The 16,922-nt window shown below is 38.2% G+C and overlaps 1 protein-coding gene across 4 annotated transcripts in view; it reads right to left on the reverse strand.

Moving 5' to 3' along the window:
* The window catches only part of rnf44 (ring finger protein 44), a 157,734-nt gene that overhangs the window by 75,163 nt on the left and 65,649 nt on the right, over nt 1-16,922 (reverse strand). The window contains exon 1 of one of the 4 annotated variants that reach the window (XM_072263778.1): nt 12,383-12,772. The exons of the other annotated variants lie outside the window; for them this stretch is intronic. The gene's annotated coding sequence lies outside the window, so the exon portion shown is untranslated. Of the gene's footprint in view, nt 1-12,382; nt 12,773-16,922 lie in introns of those variants that run through there. 4 annotated transcript variants of the gene reach the window in all.

Below are 16,922 nucleotides of genomic sequence, written 5' to 3' on the forward strand. Positions count from 1 at the left end.
AGAGGAATTATCCAATCTGTGGACATCAACATTGATGCCAGAAATGAGGTGCAACAAGAAAGACAAGAAAAGTAACTTTATCCCAGAATTTCAGGAGAGGGTAAATCTCACCTTTTTCCAATTCCTCTGAGCAATGGAGACCTGGTAGAGGAGCTGATTAAACAGAAATTTCTGCTTGTGCTGCTGAACGCAGACTGCAACACACAACATTAGCTTACTAGGTTACTCTAGTATTTGAAGAAACTGATTTACAACACTGTGCAGGATAGATCTAATTCAGTTAAAATATTATTAAACTATTTGTTAAAAGCAGGACTAAACTGGGATCATAAAGAATGTTATCAGGCACTCATCAAAAACAACTCATAGATTTGCTTTTCCAGCATCAGGAAAGAGTTGGAAAGGAAGTTTATTTTTGGCAAAACCTTGAAATTTATTTCAGGATTTTTAGAAATGATGCAGTAATTAAACTGGCTAAAGAGGAAACATTTTGATCTATTGCTTATATCTGTAGCCTTCAATTAAATTGATGAAAATAGCAGATGTTAAATAAGTACTTAGTTTAGAATATTTGATTATAGCAAATTCATATTAAGTCAGCTTTGACCTGTAATTGGGTTTTCAGCTATAAAGAGAATTAGTGTGTAAGATTACACTGAATTGATTGCAGAGGCTCCCAGTATTAATTGATACTGCAAATGCACACTTGAATAAAAGTACATATCACAAATACAAATGAACAGCCTGTACGTAGACTGAAGAAGAGCCTCTTGATATAACTGCATGCTTGTAGACTATCAAAAAAGCCTTGTAATAACCGATTGTTATTCCAAGTTCTTGCTTCAAATGCTAAATACAATGCAAGATAAATACACACGTATGTGCATTCACGGAAATTCACAGCAATTCCTTACTGCGATATATTCATTGTCACTAGAGAAAATTGATATACAATGCATACAGAGCAAATAAGAAATAGGACAAGCACAGTGTAAATACAAAACAGGATAAATGTCCAATGAACGGTACACAGGCACGGATCTTCCAGAGAGTGTCAAAGTTTATTGCCAAGTTGTAACATTAGCTAAAAATCCAATTTAAAACTAACTGGAATCCTTCATTTACTGTATGTCCATGCTCAACTACCATAAAATACAGATAGTAGCAATGTTCAATTCTGCCTTGCAAAGAGAATACTGTTGCAGATTCTTTTCCAATAAAAATGGTCAGGAAATTTAAATCAGATAAATCTTTATGTACATAGGGTACAAAAAAAACGCACAGGAACAAAGTTTGCAATGAAGGCAATAATTTCAAAAGCTGTGGCATTATTTTCACAGGATGAAGTGGCACTAGTTTATTTTACATAATTAAACTTAAACCCTTCAAATTATAATATTGAAGTCATTCAGCCTTTCGTCTGTAATCATATACCTGTTCAAGCAATCACTGCACTGAATTAATCCAAATGATCGATAACATTTTGTTACAATTAACCAAAAACACTTTCTATTCAAATGCATAGTCAGCCATTACTTACTTAAAAATTACTTGCTGATGCACTGACTGACTGAGCCACAGTTCTATTTAGTGATATTTTTCACTATTAATAAGGAATTAGCAAATAATTTTAATGATTTGAAGACTAATTTTGATTTAGATTTATAAATTGAAATCCTTTAATATATTAAATGAAAATTAAAAAGCTTAGATACTGGATACGTGAAATCAAAACAGAAAATGCTGAAAAACTCAGCAAGTCATGCAACACGTGCAGAGTAAGGAAAATTTCCAACTTCAAATGTTAACTATACTCCTTCTCGGCAAGTGCCTGATCTGCTGAATATTTCCAGTTTTCTCAGTTTTTATTTTAAATTATGAGGGAGCATTACTTTTTGATGAGTCAATTAAGACAAGATCTTCTCTGCTTTTAAGCAGTCGCAGAAAAATTCATGGCAGTAAAAATTGCCCATCCTTATACCTTCGTCAACAACACTCAATATATGAACCAACATTTTTTGGAGTACAGCACGAGCTTAGATCAGTCGCCTGCTTTCCTCAAGTTAGCCATAAAGTAGTTCAGTACACATCCTTCAGTAAAGGAAGTAATTGGTTCCAGTATTGCTTCTTCACTGCCGAAAACACGCAACACAAGCCATAATTGATTTTAAAAAAGATGTGTGCCACTGGAATAGTCTAAGAAATTTGACTTTCTCTAGCTTCAACTTTACAAAACACTAGTTAAACCACATCTTGTGTAAATATTGGTCAACACTGTTGTGGCTTGGGAAAGAGTGAGAGGGGATTCATCGAGATGTTACCTGGATTGGAGGACTTGAGTTATGGGAAAGGATTGGATAGACTGGGTTTATTTTCCCTGGAACAAACACTGAAGGGTAACCATTAGTCTCCTGAGCAGTGTGGATAACATCCCTCACTTCAACATTGTCTACGTCACCTCCGCAATCTATGTTCTCACTTTCAAGGACTCTACAACTTGCGTTCTCAGTATAATTTATTTTTTTTTTGTATTTGCACAGCTTGTCTTCTTTTGCATATTGTTTGTCAGTCTTTGTGTGTAGTTTTTCATTGATTCTGTTGTATTTCTTTGTTCCTGCAAGGAAATGAATCGCCAGGATTCATTTTCAGTATATGGTGACATATATGTACTTCGAAAATAAATTTACTTTGAATGTTGTATACAGAATTGTAAGAGGCATAGATAGGACAGACAGCCAGGATCTTTTTCTCATAGAATGGATATCAAAAAGAAGACAGCAAAGGTTGGTTTTATCTCAGGTCATTTGTATTACATTGTAAATTGACTATTTCTATTTGGTGAATCATCAATTTTTTTTTAAATTGATTCTTAACATGGTATCATACTAGCTGAGAGGTGTTGCAACAGCAATCTCACGCTCAGCATTAGCAAAACAAAAACTGATTGTGGACTTCAGGAAGGGGAAGTCGAGAGGACACAACAGTTCTCATTGAAGAGAGCGGTGGAAATGGTGAGCAGCATCTGAACATCAACACCTTGGAGAGACCACTTTGGGGTCAGCACATTGACACACTCATGAAGGAGGCCCGGCCAGCAACTTTCCTTCATTAGGAGTTTAAGGAGATTTGGTGCATCACCAAAGGTTTTTTTCAAATTTCTACAGATATATGGTGGAGAGCATTCTGCTGGATTTACATCACCACCTGGTATGAAAGCTCCAATGCACAGGATCAAAAGAGACTGCAGAGGGTTATAGACATAACCAGCTTCATCCTGGGCACAATCTTCCTCATCATTGAGGATATCTTCAAGTGGCAATGCCTCAATAAGGTGACATTCATCATTAAAGCCCTTCACCATTTTGGATATGCTCTCTTTGCATTATGACCATCAGGGAGGATGGACAGGTGCCTGAGGACCCACATTGAATGCTTTAATAACAGCTTTCCTCCATCAGATTTCTGAATGGTCCATGAACAATATCTTGTTATTTCTCTTTTGCATTATTTATTTATTTTGTAACTTGTTGTAATTCTTTGTTTTTCAATGTACTGCTACCACATAACAACCAACTTCATGACCTATGTCAGTGATAACAAACAGGATTTTGAACTTGAGTCAAATTTTTAAAAAAACACTCAAGCATGGGGTGGAAGAACAAACTGGTAGTGACTTTATATCATGGATTACAAGTGGTATCAACCAGGAAGCCTTTGAGATTCTTCACATCTTTTTGAAGCACATGTTATCAGATGCAAATAATAGCAATTTGACTCAGTTATTAAGCACCTTCATAAAATGATTTTACCCACTAAGGCATTAAAAAATTGAACATTTTAATTTGCACGCATGAGCTGTAGTTCGGTCTGTGCCGAGTCTGCAAGGTTGACTGCCTAGGCTCAGCTATGAACTGGCCATTTTTGCTTTAAGCAAGATTAGATTTCTTTGGGATTTACATATGATGGTCTTTGTGAATATTCTATTAATGGATTTCCTAAAGGTTAACTTGTAGGTTGAGTCGATGGCAAGGAAGGCAAATGCAATGTCAGCATTAATTTTGAGAGAAATAGAATATAAAAGCAAGGATGTGATGCTGTGGCTCTACAGAGCATTGGCCAGACCACACTTGGAGTGTTGTGAGTGGTTTTGGGCACCTTATCTAAGAAAGGATGTGCTGGAATTGGAGAGGGTCCACAGGAGGTCCATGGGAATGATAGGTGTCATGTATGAAGAGTGCTTAATGGCTCTGGGCCGGTACTTGCTGGAGTCTGGAAGAATGGTGGGGTGGGGGGGGGGGGGAGATATCTCATTGAAACCTGCCAAATATTGAAAGGCTGGGAACGAGTGGACATGGAGAGGATGATTCCTATGATGGGAACATCTAGGGTCAAAGGGCATAGACTCAGAATAGAATAGAAATGAGGAGGAATTTATTTAGCAAGGTAGTGAGTATGTGGAATTCACTGCTACAGACAGCTCTGGGTGCCAAATCATGGGGTATATTCAAAGTAGGGGTTGATATGTTCTTGATTAGTAAGGATGTCAAAGGTTGCAGGGAGAAGGCCGGAGAACGGGCCTGAGAGAGACAATAAATCAGCCCCGATGGAATGGCGCAGTAGACTCAGTGGACCAGTGGCCTAATTCTGCTACTATACTTTATGGAAAGTGATGAGAATGAATTTTAAAAAGGATTTGAGTAAGTTTTTTTGAGAACAAAAACAGAGAATAGTTTTTATTTATTTAATTAACATTACAAGCACGAAGCTGGTCCTGCTGGTCCTTCCGGCCCTTCCAGCCAAACCAGCCCAACATCCCCGCCAAGCCCAATTAACCTTAACCTAATCATGGGACAATTTGCAATGACCAATTAATTTACCCGGTGCGTCCTAGGACTGTGGGAGGAAATCAGAGTCCCGGGGAAAGCCCATGTGCTCCATGGGGAGGACACACACAGACTCCCTATCGAATAGCACAGGAATTGAACTCTGAACTCCGGGACGTCGAGGTGTAATAGCTTTGCACTAACCCCTACTCTGTAACTTTCCACCAGAGGAGGAGGAGAAGTCAGGTACAATCACTGCACTTCAATGACAGAGACATTTAGACGGGCACTTACATAGAAGGATATAGACCTTCTGGGAAAATGGGATTAGTGTACAGGAGCAAAAGGTCGACATGGTTGTGATGAGCCAAGGGGACTGTTTCTTTGCGAGGCAATTCTATGACTCTATAAAAAAAAAGAGCAGTAAATGGCGAAGAAAGATGACAGATGTAATGATATAGAAAAATGGTACTTCGCGTCTGGGTAGTTGAAAGTAGGATTAGAAAGTTGGATGAGCATTGAGTAAAGAAAGAAATCCATAGGAAGACATATTGAGAAGAAACAGAGTTTAGATGGTTTTCAGTTATACTTGTAATTGGGAACAAGATTAGGAATGGAAAATCTAGTAGCGATAAATGTACGGAGGGGACGTGCATTTTTATCTCTTTGCAGTGTACTGGGGCTGCAGCATTAAAAAACTCAAGTCATATGTGACAGAGATATTATCCTGATTCTGATCCTGAGACAATGACATCTGTAACAGTTAGGTAAAGGCAGAATAGAAAGGTGTTTTGGGATGGAAATAGCACTCTTTTCAAAGGAGAAATGTAGGCTGCTGAGGTTTGCAAACATTTTGAGATAATGGAGTGACAATCAGAAGGCAACCTACTTCTGGTTGCAACTTAATTGCTGAGGCCAAGAACATTCCGATTGAACTGGACAAAACAAGAAAGTGATAGGGAAGGGAGTCTGGTGGCTTGTGTTAGAATCCACATACAATAAAGAGAATGAGCAGTTGAGCGTTATTTTGAAAAGGATATGGTTGAAAGTGAGAAAATCGTTAGCCATTTAGGTACAACATTTAGAATACCAGATAACAAAGGAATTAGCATGAAAATGGATGGCCAGTGCCCAGTGGAAATGGATTCAAAGGACTGAGAATGGAGTTCTGTGAGAAAATTCATCTGAAGAAAGGTGTTTGGACAGAACCTGAGAAGAAAATAGAGAATATTAATAGACACAAAGTTTCAGGGGTAGAGATGGGACAGCATAGATTCGGGGGTCTAAGGGAAGAGGTGAAAGGTGTAGAGATAGATGAAAGAATTGTCCTATCTTTTTGACAAAGAAATCCCTTCTCGGAATTAAGAGCAAAGAATTAACTCTAAACTCTAAGCTTTCAAAATGGGTGTAGTGGTAAAATTAGAAACAGGATATACAGTAATTATTTAAAAAAGGCTTTTATGACTGTAAGAGGAGAAGAATGGGGAAGGGTATGCAAGAAAGTTCAAATCCCTTTGAAGCAGAGAGCAGCGACCTAAAAATTAAAAACCTCTGCTTTAAACAATCCTGTCATTCAAAGCTATATATGAAATTCACATCATTTCACAGAATGTCAGGAGGCTTTTATAACTTTCTTACAAGATGCTGTAAGTTTAAAATTTATTACTGCCCACCCGCTTAATAAATTATTGCCTCTACTCTGTAATTTCCTGACAGGTGTGGTAGATACAGAGTGTCTACTCATAAAACTTCATGTATCAAACCAGATATTTCAAGGCATACAGGATGCTGTAGGTCAGATCTACTAGCAGAATTTTCTTCCCTTTGTCAAAGTACTAAATTACATGAAATATGAAGGCATGAAAGATCAGAAAGCCTTCTCCATTGTGTCAGATTGATTTTATACAACATTCCAGCAAAACCTAATTTTAGCAGGCTTTTCAGTAGGAACGTGTAGGCCACCAACAAGATTAATGGATAACAACTTTGTGTCAAAATAACAGCAAGTCTAATGGAACTTTATAAACAACTTCAGTAAGCAGAGTATATACATTTCTAGTAGTAATGTATAGTATATATTGTATATTGCACTGTACTGCTGCCACAAAACAACACATTTCATGACACATGTCAGTGAGAATCACGCTGATCCTGAGACCAAGAAGTCCAAAGCCTGTGGAGATATGCCTCTGACTCTTGAGTTTTCTTAACAAAACTGAAATCCTATTCCTTGCTGTACAGAAAAACATGAAGCTACTTACGATGTTATACAGTAAAGTAGAATCTCACTGTTTATGGGGGGGGGTGGCATTTGACACTGTTTATGTTAGTTCCTTGAGTAATTTAACTTCATCACTCTTTGTCCATAGACCTATTGCATATGCATGTTTGTGTCCTTTCACATTCCATTTCATACAACTAATGTAATCTAAAACTGTGTCTATACTGTAAAATCATCCCATATGCTCTATTGACAGCGCAAACTTCATCACAAATATAAAAGTTACTTGGCCCATTATGCTGTGTTGGTTATACAAGAGTCACTCAGTATTGCAATTCTTTTCTCTTTCCTCTGTATCTGTGTACCATAACTAGTTCCACAATCTTTTATCTCCATCCATTTACCACTTTTATTCATTTACAGATGCAAGCACACCACAGACAGTTAACTCTTGTCTATTACAGGCTTTATGCTCCATTAATGTGTAATTATTAACTCTCAATGTCTGAATCAGAAAAAAATAACTGTTATGAATGGGGAGTCTTATTCCTTCCAGTTTTTACACTAACTAGAGGTTAAAAAGTAAAACTTTTGTCTTTTCCACCCAATCCTTCCTTCCTTTACTTTTCAATGTATTTGGCATCTGTCTGGAAATTAAGGACTCAGTAACCCTTAATGCTACATTATTAGGGTCCAAATTCTAGAGTTTTTGTAAGGCAAACTACAAGGACATAAATATGCCACACAAGTCTAACTAACTTTGGTAGTAATTAGTCCGCTCAAGAGAAAAAAAAGTCCCAATATTTAAGGAACAATGCCTGAACAACTGTGCACTTCAGTGTACTGTTATCACCAACATCGTAAACATTTCAAGTAGATATATCAACTAAATTCATTACTGTAAGTACAGGTAACCTCTGTATTATGCCTGCACAGGTAATGGAAATTCGGCCTTACAGAATTCACAAATTACTACACAAAAATTTTAGCTATAGAATATAATTCACTCTCACAGAATTTACGTTCTTAAAAAAAGTGTAAATAAAGAAACACGAATTTTGTTTTTTTTAAACTTTCATTTCCTGATGCACACACGGGTGATGCAGCTATGCAGCCCTCTGTAATGGAAAAATCACAATCTGGACCGTTTTGTAGGAAGGCAACCCTGCATAATGTTGGTACTCTTCTCATGAGAGTTACAGTAAACTAGTTTATCAACATCAATTCTAACAATAAGAAATGTACAACTAGTAGAAGTGAAGCAAAAACATGACAAAAGCTATTTGAGCAAATGAGTAAATATTTGTAAGTATCCATCTCACACTTTCCTGAATACGCTCAAGCTACACAGCCTCATGCAAAAACGTTGCTGGAGTCTGCACATGCCCAAGACTCTTAATGTTTGTTCAAAAACGTACAAAGGTCTCACACACACAATTTTGGGGCCTCATTTCTTTTGTTTCCCCAACCAGCTGCTGATTCTCTGATCAAATCTCACGTGACCTCTTGGGTAACTCTGCCTACCGAGCCTCTCTTTCATGTACTGCCTGAACTTTAGCAGAGTGATATAAAATCTCCCCAAGCAAAAGCAAGACTAGACTTCAAATCTCCCCAAGCAAAGGCAAAACTAGACTTCGATACTGTTGTCAACAAAATGGGAATTACACAAAAAAATTTAAAAAGACAGTAGAATACAAAATTTGTTTACCTTAATTATCAATTAGGAACACACCTATTAGCTGGGTAAATAATTAACAAGCCTTTATACACACAGTGATACAGGACTTTAAAAAAATTCAAGAGTTTTAAAAGCATTCAGAAACTTGAATAAGAAACAAAAAAAAGCCTGATTGAGTAATTATAAGGAATTCTAAAAGAGATGAAACTTTAAAGGGATATCCAACAGTACATTTACAAAAGCAACATCAGTAATGTTGTTCATGAAATTGATGGATCTTATCAACAGAAGACTATGACGCTAAGCATTACATGTAGAAATTTGGAGAAAATACCATGCTTCTCTGAGTATTCTGATTTATACATTAAGTTATCAGGCATCCACCACCAAAATCAAGCTTTTCACAATTAAATAAACTTAAAGAGAAAAAAACTGTGCTGTCATGTTCTTTAAAAAAGGAATAGGTGGTGGTGTAGGAGGTTTGGAGAGGGGAGGGAAGGTATTCTGTAGAATGCAGACCCTAAATTATTTGTTATGAAGTTAGTAACACAGCCCTTAACACTTGATCATGAAAGCAGAATGATATCAAAGTTCTGGATCCTTTTTCTTGCTTCACAGATGTTTTGTGTACTCATCTAAAATATATATAGAAATATTTAACTGTTTAGTTAGAATGGGATTTTAATATTCAGAATATCGATAGTGAAAATAATTAGACACACATCTTCTTTTTAAAAAAACTTATAAAGCCTTAAACTGAAAAGAGAAAATTTAGCAATGGATAAGTAAAAGCAAAATCAGAACAGAGGTGGAAGATGGAGCATATTCCAATATCAGAAAGATATTCTATGCACAAAACTCACACCAGCAGCAAATAATCCTTGATAGGTATCAGCGTGAAAAGCTTTAAGTTCATTATTTGTTAGATAAGGAACATTGATTTGTTCCCTCTGTTGATTTATATCTCTTGAGCAGATAATTCATGTGTCACTATTAAAGATTATAATAGAAAAATACAAAAGAAAACTGCCTTTCTGTCTTCAAATATTAAATGGATAAAATTTATAGGGAAAAGTTTTTTTTTAAAGCTGCCAAATGCTTTCTTGATAACTATTGAGATATTTCCCCACAAATTTACAGCATGTGAGAACCTAGAAGCTACACATTCCTCTGCCAGTTCATTTCTTTTTAAACCAAAAGCAATTGCAATATAAGGAATACAACATATTATACCAACAATGGTTTTATTTGACAGTTGTGGAAAGGGACATTTCTCAAATAAAATTCTAAGTGGTAAGTAGGTTAAGTAAACATATCCAAGTTGTAAAATCAAACAGAATGCATTATGGTAGTTCTGCTGTTTATTGTGCAATCAATAAACAGACATTAAAGTTGAATTGAAAAGTCATACGGAATACAGCACAGACTTCTAAGTAATCATCCACCAAGCACACTGTCATTTTTAATTCTCACATTACACTGTGAGAATTACCATCAAATCTGCCCATCGAACAAACATTTAGCCCACAAAAAACAAGAGATGTACCATGTTTAAAATGGTGAGTTTTTCAGCTTGTGATTTGATTGCACAATTTGAACATAAAAACACCCAGTATGAGCAATTAAGTACAAATCTAAATTTAATGTGCACCTTATGCTCAAAAAATGTTTTGGCATTGAGAAACACAGCATCAAATTATATGTCTGACTAGTTCATATGATCAACTGGTGTTGGTTGAAGGAGTTGATATTGACACACTGCTCCCGACACAATAGATAAAACCATGGAACTCTAACCATTTAGCTGAATTATTGGAACAGAACATGACACCTTTAGCAAAATTACTCCCTTGGACATATGTCAAACCACAAACTTAGATTGCAAGGTTTAGTTCTACACATCTCTTATTCAGATGATGAGTATATTACCAGCCACCTTACATCAAGTTTATCAAACTGATTGTTGGAGTTACTCAGCAGTCCATTTCAAGAATGTAAAATCTCCAAGACCATCTCTCTTGAATTCCTGTTTCACATCAGGGTATGCACAGAGATTCTTTGTTTCAAATGATCAATTCATACAAATGAGCATTTCCAGTGCTATACAACTAACCTTACATTAATTCCACAGGGGGAGTTTCAGAGAAACAATGGATACGCACTGTAACTTCAAAAACAATTTCGTCCTACTGCAAAAGGTCAATAGTCCAAACGTTATTGCACAAATGCAGACCCAACATTTGCCACAAGTTAAAAACTTAAGAGAAAATATCTTAAGTTGCTTTCAAATTATTAATTTTTAACATACATACAGAAGTATAACATCTATCTGATTAATGTTTCCCCTTCTCACCCCCTCCTTATCCTTGCTAAATAATAAGTCATTCCTCTAGCCTCCACCTTCCCTGAACAAAGAAAAACTGGACACATGTTGGATTTTGGAGAAAAGATCAGTTCACACCTGAGCAGAACAAATGAGAAATACTGAGGTTTTCCAGGAAATGGAAAAAAATGACAACGTTTATAAATGATTATACCTAATGGAGCTTCCTCTGTTATTTGGATAATGCATACCTACTTTTAATGCTATTTTAATTGTTCAAAAGCAGAATTGAGGCCAATCAACATTTGTAATCATCTTCTCACCTGGGAGGACAGTACTCCTTTGGATATTAATTTTGTATCATTAAACTATTGGGTAAAAAAAAGGAATATTTTAATATATCACAGCTTTTAAAAAATTTACTTCTGAAGTAAAGGTTAATATTTACAATCTAGTATATTTTTAGAGGAGAAAGTACTTTTGCAGAAGTTGAGCCTGACTGAAGAATACAAACTTGTGCTTGCATGCTACGTAGACAATAAAAAGTCCAGGCTAAAACTGCCAATAGAAAGCTAAGATTCCGGTTTCTATCTCGACTCTTAAAAGTTTCTGAAACCGGTAAACATCAGTAGTGAAAACCCAAAGGCCGTAGAAAGCCTTTGCAATGAAATTATATCGCACACGATCAGCAGTACTGGCATTTTAACTACAAAGAGCTAACGATGCAAGAGTTCTAAAATATTATTTTAATGAATACAATTGCAGGCGGATGAGCATGCACACCCTCCCTAAAATAAATATATAAATAAAGAGCCAAACAGTGCGCTAAAGCTTTGTTGGGTCACTAAAATTCGTCACTCTTGCTCATCTGTAATTACTGTACATCAAACAGTACAAGGCCGAGAGCCTTTGTATCCCTTGCAATGCAGACAAAAATGTACAGTTACAATTCAGGCCTAGGCACGATCTTAAAGAAAAGCAAACCGTCCCAACATTGACCATGCAATAATCCCGATCAATACAAAAAAATAACCGACGTACAAAGTCGCCGCGTAGCCCGAGCAACCACTGAAAAGGGGGGTGGGGGTGGGAGGGGGGAGGAAATAAGGAAATAAAAATATAAGGAAGCACCAACAAAAACAAGGCGGGGGCTGCGATCTGACGGCAGTGCACGACAAAAAAACACAAACAAAAGCCAGCCGAGGCTGGAGACTCGTATGCAATCGGAGCAAAGCCAGCTTGCTGCAACCTTCGTTCAATGCAAACATACGCCCAAATATTGCTATTCGAAATATGCGCAACACTATGCAAAAGCCTTTAAGAGCATTCTTGTATACCTGATTTAGGTTTTTAATCTGACATCACTTTAACCGCTGATCTTGCCCACTTCATCCTCCTTCACCTCTCACTACATGTTCATGCTTTTCTATTATCTAAGAGCTCTCTTTCTTTCTCTCGATTTTTTTTCCCTGCTGGTCCTCCAAGGCTCAAAATGGAACCGTCCAGGGGCGTGACCAAACATAAATAGGTAAGTAATCGTGCTCGCTCTACACCAATGCGGTTCTTTCGCCGATCCTTCTTTCCCAGTAGGACTCTCAATTCCTGTATGAAGCGGCGAGCAGACCCAGTCAGCGGGTGCTGCTGGAAAAGGCTCCGGACGGCATGGGCTGCGGTTGCTGGCAAAGGCTCGCTTCCTCCGCGATGTGTAGTTTGCTTGCGTTGAATTTGACTACGACATACAGCGCGGCTGATTGACAGCTCAGCTCAGTGCCCACAACGCGAGCAAGGAGTTCCAGAGAGAGAGAGAGAGATTGCGGATGGTCGGCAACGTGTACGGCTCTAATAGTAGCTCCACCTTACTAGGACTTCTATAAAATTGATCAGGCGAAATGTTTGGATGTCTGTACCACTGAGTCATGTGTCTCAGTCTGTGACAAGCCGGGTGAGTTTGTTGACATTACTTCAAAGTCGTGTTTACTTTTGCAGTGAAACATTTTCCTTCAGTCGTCCAGAGGAATAACAGCAAACAAGTGGGGAGGCACTTATTTTTTAAGAAATGGTAATTAAGCTCGAACATCTGATTTGCACATGGGTTAGTCCCATTGCGGTGCTTCCTGCAACTCGAAGACGCTACAACCTATTCAGGTTGACATTACATCGACTTTAAGCATGTCCAGTGGTGAGCTCGCATTATATTTATGCAATGGTTTTCAAAGCACATCCTTCCTTCATTCGCGATTCTCTCTATCCATTGGAAACTACCGGAGAGGAGTTGGACACTACGAGGCTTTACGACTGACTACCAGCAACCTTAATTTATGTTTAGCGCCCTTGCAGTAAATCGTCCTAAAGCGCTCGTTATCAAAGATTAATACGACATTGAAAGAAATTAGAACGGAAGGAAGGAGGGGAGTTTCGGGGTGGGAGTTACACAAATGAATGTCTTGATAGCTAAAGACATATACAGCAGCTATGGTCACATTAGGGCAGCAAAAATGCGTTTCCAGATCGTGGGAGATCACTGTGATTGCGATGACCGCGATCTTGTAGGGATTTCAAAAAACAACCAACATTACAAAATATCAGAGCGTTGTTAAGTTCATAATCTTATGCACAGGTGCAACGAAAAACTTGTAGCATTCACAATACAAATCGGACACTTTTTACAAAAAAAAGAACACAACTAGAGCAAAAAATTAAACCCATTTTCAGTGTAACGTGGACGCTATTGCCAAATTATGGGTTATGCCAGTTGGTTCACGAACCAAAAGATTGAAGGGATGAACGTGCCTATGTGGTTTCTGTACCTCCTGCTCAATCGTAGCTGGGAGGAGATGGCAGAGACTGGATGGTGAGGATCTTTGCTTGAATTAGCATAACCAGAGCACAGGGGTTTTGAGTGCACAGAACTCAAACAAGCAAGAGTTTTGGATAAGTTAGTTTATGGAGGCTGCCCTGCAAAGTATGGAAATACCTAGCCAAAGGTAAAAGGCACGGAAGCGATTTTTTCCCCTCTCTGGGCAAAAAATTGATTGAGGGAGGAGATGAATCAGGTCATGTAAAGGATATATAACCCATCCTGGTGATGGAGAAGATATGTGCTCTAATAATTATCCCTAGCTAAAATGTGTACTGAGTTTGTAAAGTCCTTTTCATCCATGATTTTTGCCAGGAATGGTGTCTGTAGCAGGAATTGAAGATACTATCTTTAGTTTTCCAGATGTTTTATTGGAAGAAACTTCAATAGCTTCATTGCTATAAATTAAACAAAACACATGTTTGGAGATGAAAGGGTTGAAAGAATAAATAATTCAAAATACGAAACTTTATCTTGAAATAAAACACATACAGACCCAGAAATTTCACCACTTTGCGCAGAACAGTATGATCTGGTCATGAGCCTGAGGCTTAATTTTCCTTTAGTGTCTGTGGCATCAGTGTCATTGACTGGTCCCCTTGCATTCCAATTCTGCCACTGCAGATGCACTCAGGAAAGTAGCAAGTACGTCTGGGAGTGAAGCTTCAGTTTTTTGAAAGGGGAATTGTAGTTTAGGAGGTGAATGGTTCATTATTTAAAAAAAAAACAAGCAAGATATTGAGTAAAAAAAACCTATGTAAGTTGAAGTCCCAGCACTTGACATGGATTTGCTTTTGGAGATTCCCTTAAAATCAGACCACTGCTGTCAAAAAAAAATGTTGTTTTGAGCGTCCAGCAACAGGTGCACTTCAGAACAACATGGATTAATTTTTTTCAGCTGTCATCTAGAGGGGTGTTATATGGAGATAAATTTGATGTCCAAAACTCTTCATTAGCATAAATACTGTTTGGACTGTTCAGTTGAACTTCTGGTGCTTTTTGACTTGGAGGTTATTGTAATGGAATTTCTTGTTGGGAGCTGGGGAGGAGAATCTGTTTCATACACATGTTAGCATGGAAACAACAAAAATACATGAGATTATGCTCTCCCACCCTCCTCTTCCAACTCCCCACCCTCCAAATTTGTAGAAAGGACAAATCCAAAAGATTTGCCTTTAAAGTTCAAAGTAAATTTATTATTAAAGTGTATATGTCACCATATACAACCTTGATATCATTGTCTTATGGGTATACTCAATAAAACTATAGAATAATAACCATAACAGAATCAAAGAATGACTGCATCAACTTGAGTGTTCAACCAGTGGGCAAAGCACAATAAACTATAAATACAAAAAAAGTAATAATTATAAACAAATAAGCAATAAATGGAGAACATGAGATGAAGAGTCTTTGAAAGTGAGACTATAGGTTGTGGGAATATTATTTCAAGAGCCTGATTGTTGAGGGTAATAACTGTCCCTGAACCTGATGGTGTGAGTTTTAAGGCTCCTGTACCACCTTCCCGATGACAGCAGCAAGAAAAGAGCATGTCCTGGGAGGTGGGGGTCTCTGATGATCGATGTTGCTTTTGTACAATGGCACATTGTGTGGATGTGCTCAGTGGTGGATAGGGCTTTTCCTGTGATGGACTGGGCTGTGTCCACTGCTTTTTGCAGGATTTTCTATTCAAGGACAGTATGTTTCCATACCAGGCTGTGATACAGCCAGTCAATATACTATTCACTACACATCCATACAAGTTTGTCAAAGTTTTAGATGTCATGCTGAATTTTCGCAAACTCCTAAGGAAGATGTGCTGCCATGCTTTCTTCGTAATTGCACTTATGTGCTGAGCCTCTGCAATAATAACACCGAGGATTTTGCTGACCCTCTCCACCTCTCATCCTTCAATGAGGATTGGCTCATGGACCTTTGGTTTCCCTCTCCTAAGTCAATAGCCAGCTCCTTGGCCTTGCTGATATTGAGTAAGATGTTGTTAATTTGGAACCACTCAGCCAGATTTTCAGTCTCCCTCCTATATGCTGATTCATCACCTCCTTTGATTTGGCCTTTAACAGTGATGTCATCAACAATTTTGAATGTGGCATTGGAGCTGTGCTTAGACAGAGTCATAGGTGTAAACTGACTAGAGCAGGTGGATGAGCACAAAGACTTGTGGTGCAACTGTGTCGATGGAGATCTTGAAGGGGATGTTCTTGCCAATCTGAATTGACTGGGGTCCTGCAAGTGAGGAAATTGAGGATCCAATTGCACAAGGGGGTATTGAGGCCAAGGCCTTGAAGCTTATTGATTAGTTTTGAGGGGATGATGGTATTGAACGCTGAGCTGTAGTTGATAAAGAGCATCCTGATGTAAGTGTCTTTGCTGTCCATATGTTCCAGTGTTGAGCAAAGAGCCAATGTGAAGACATCAGCTGTGGACCTGATGCTCTGGGAGGCAAATTGGAGCGGATCCAAGTTGCTTCTCAAGCAGGGGTTGATGTTTCATCACCAATTTCTCAAAGCACTTCGTCACTGTGGATATAAATACTACAGGATGATAGTCACTGAGGCAGGTCACCACATTCTTCTTAGGCACTGGTAAAATTGAAGCAGGTGGGTGCCTCAGGCTGCCATAGTGAGAAGATATCGGTGAACAGTCCAGCCAGTTGATCAGCACAGATCTTTAGTATTTGGCCAGGTACCATGTCTGGGCTGATGCTTTTTGTTGGCTCACCCTCCTGAGGGCTATTCGCACATCGGTGTCAGAAACCGAAACCACAGGATCATCGGGGGCTGTGGGAGTTTGTGATGGTTCCTCTGTGTTTTGACAGTCAAAGTGAGCATAGAAGGCATTGAGCTCATCTGGGAGCACAGCCCTGCTGTCGCCTATGTTACTCAATTTAACTTTATAAGAGTTGATGGTATTCAAGCCCTGGCACAACTGTTGAGTATCCTTTGTTGACTCCAGTTTAGTCTGGAATTGCCACTGCACCTGTGAGATGGCTTTCCAGAGAT

The sequence above is a fragment of the Mobula birostris genome, chromosome 7 (genome assembly GCF_030028105.1).
Source record: "Mobula birostris isolate sMobBir1 chromosome 7, sMobBir1.hap1, whole genome shotgun sequence".
NCBI classification, from domain to species: Eukaryota; Metazoa; Chordata; class Chondrichthyes; order Myliobatiformes; family Myliobatidae; genus Mobula; species Mobula birostris.